This window comes from Pimephales promelas, chromosome 5, assembly GCF_988280905.1.
Source record: "Pimephales promelas chromosome 5, fPimPro1.hap1.1, whole genome shotgun sequence".
Classification (NCBI taxonomy): Eukaryota; Metazoa; Chordata; class Actinopteri; order Cypriniformes; family Leuciscidae; genus Pimephales; species Pimephales promelas.
Window position 1 is genome coordinate 4160465 of NC_142773.1, and position 2500 is coordinate 4162964.

A 2500-nucleotide genomic window follows, 5' to 3' on the forward strand; every position below is an offset into this window, starting at 1 on the left:
TGCCTTACCTTACTCTGTTTACAAAATGAATTGCGTTTTGGCACACTTAAATTGCTCTTCTCTCATTAATTAGAACAAGTGAAGAATGCATAGGGTTTTGGCATTCAGTTGAGGAAACTTTTCTACAAGTAGGAACAGACTATGTTCATAAGGAAAGCAGTCTTAGCAGAGGATGGTTTCGATCCATCGACCTCTGGGTTATGGGCCCAGCACGCTTCCGCTGCGCCACTCTGCTCCCTAAAACTGACTTGCCATACTCTACTGTTTTCAAAATGATTTGCGTTTTGGCACACTTAAATTGCTCGTCTCTCATCAATTAGAACAAGTGAAGAATGCATAGGGTTTTAGCATTCAGTTGAGGAAACTTTTCTACAAGTAGGAACAGACTATGTTCATAAGGAAAGCAGTCTTAGCAGAGGATGGTTTCGATCCATCGACCTCTGGGTCATGGGCCAAGCACGCTTCCGCTGCGCCACTCTGCTCCCTAAAACTGACTTGCCATACTCTACTGTTTTTTAAATGAATTGCGTTTTGGCACACATAAATTGCTCTTCTCTCATCAATTAGAACAAGTGAAGAATGCATAGGGTTTTAGCATTCAGTTGAGGAAACTTTTCTACAAGTAGGAACAGACTATGTTCATAAGGAAAGCAGTCTTAGCAGAGGATGGTTTCGATCCATCGACCTCTGGGTTATGGGCCAAGCACGCTTCCGCTGCGCCACTCTGCTCCCTAAAACTGACTTGCCATACTCTACTGTTTTTTAAATGAATTGCGTTTTGGCACACATAAATTGCTCTTCTCTCATCAATTAGAACAAGTGAAGAATGCATAGGGTTTTAGCATTCAGTTGAGGAAACTTTTCTACAAGTAGGAAGGGACTATGTTCAAAAGGAAAGCAGTCATAGCAGAGGATGGTTTCGATCCATCGACCTCTGGGTTTTGGGCCCACCACGCTTCCGCTGCGCCACTCTGCTCCCTAAAACTGACTTACCTTACTCTGTTTTCGAAATGAATTGTGTTTTGGCACACTTAAATTGCTCTTCTTTAATCAATTAGAACAAGTGAAGAATGCATAGGGTTTTTGCATTCAGCTGAGGAAACTTTTCTACAAGTAGGAACAGACTATGTTCATAAGGAAAGCAGTCTTAGCAGAGGATGGTTTCGATCCATCGACCTCTGGGTTATGGGCCCAGCACGCTTCCGCTGCGCCACTCTGCTCCCTAAAACTGACTTGCCATACTCTACTGTTTTCAAAATGATTTGCGTTTTGGCACACTTAAATTGCTCGTCTCTCATCAATTAGAACAAGTGAAGAATGCATAGGGTTTTAGCATTCAGTTGAGGAAACTTTTCTACAAGTAGGAACAGACTATGTTCATAAGGAAAGCAGTCTTAGCAGAGGATGGTTTCGATCCATCGACCTCTGGGTTATGGGCCCAGCACGCTTCCGCTGCGCCACTCTGCTGTAAACCACCCCAGATGGGACTCGAACCCACAATCCCTGGCTTAGGAGGCCAGTGCCTTATCCATTAGGCCACTGGGGCTGCTAAATATTGCGCTCATGTGCCTACATTACTTTGGCTTCAGTGACAACAGCAGCATTGGCATTTAAACAAGGCAAGCACACAACAGTAATCCGGGTGGACGACTACTTCGATAGGGCACTGGGGCATGACTCGCTTGCCCTACTAATTGTCCATCTCATTCGGGTGGCTTAGTCAATGAGGTGTTTTAACAGGGCATACACACACAAACACAAAGATTTTCTGATCGAAGAAGCGGGATATGGAAGTTGCTGTTTATTTGGGATAAAACATGTACATAAGTGAAGCAGCATTAGCAGAGGATGGTTTCGATCCATCGACCTCTGGGTTATGGGCCCAGCACGCTTCCGCTGTGCCACTCTGCTCCCTAAAACTGACTTACCTTACTCTGTTTTCAAAAAGAATTGCGTTTTGGCACACTTAAATTGCTCTTCTCTCATCAATTAGAACATGTGAAGAATGCATAGGGTTTTGGCATTCAGTTGAGGAAACTTTTCTACAAGTAGGAACAGACTATGTTCATAAGGAAAGCAGTCTTAGCAGAGGATGGTTTCGATCCATCGACCTCTGGGTTATGGGCCCAGCACGCTTCCGCTGCGCCACTCTGCTGTAAACCACCCCAGATGGGACTTGAACCCACAATCCCTGGCTTAGGAGGCCAGTGCCTTATCCATTAGGCCACTGGGGCTGCTAAATATTGCGCTCATGTGCCTACATTACTTTGGCTTCAGTGACAACAGCAGCATTGGCATTTAAACAAGGCAAGCACACAACAGTAATCCGGGTGAACGACTACTTCGATAGGGCACTGGGGCATGACTCGCTTGCCCTACTAATTGTCCATCCCATTCGGGTGGCTTAGTCAATGAGGTGTTTTAACAGGGCATACACACACAAACACAAAGATTTTCTGATTGAACAAGCGGGATATGGAAGTTGCTGTTTATTTGGGAA

General features: G+C 44.8%; 2 non-coding genes across 2 annotated transcripts; both read right to left on the reverse strand.

Moving 5' to 3' along the window:
- Positions 1-1473: 1473 nt before the first annotated feature.
- trnar-ccu (transfer RNA arginine (anticodon CCU)) lies at positions 1474-1546 on the reverse strand. The gene has a single exon. It is a non-coding gene; the product is annotated as a tRNA-Arg (tRNA).
- A 615-nt stretch (positions 1547-2161) lies between these two features.
- trnar-ccu (transfer RNA arginine (anticodon CCU)) lies at positions 2162-2234 on the reverse strand. The gene has a single exon. It is a non-coding gene; the product is annotated as a tRNA-Arg (tRNA).
- Between the last annotated feature and the right edge of the window lie 266 nt (positions 2235-2500).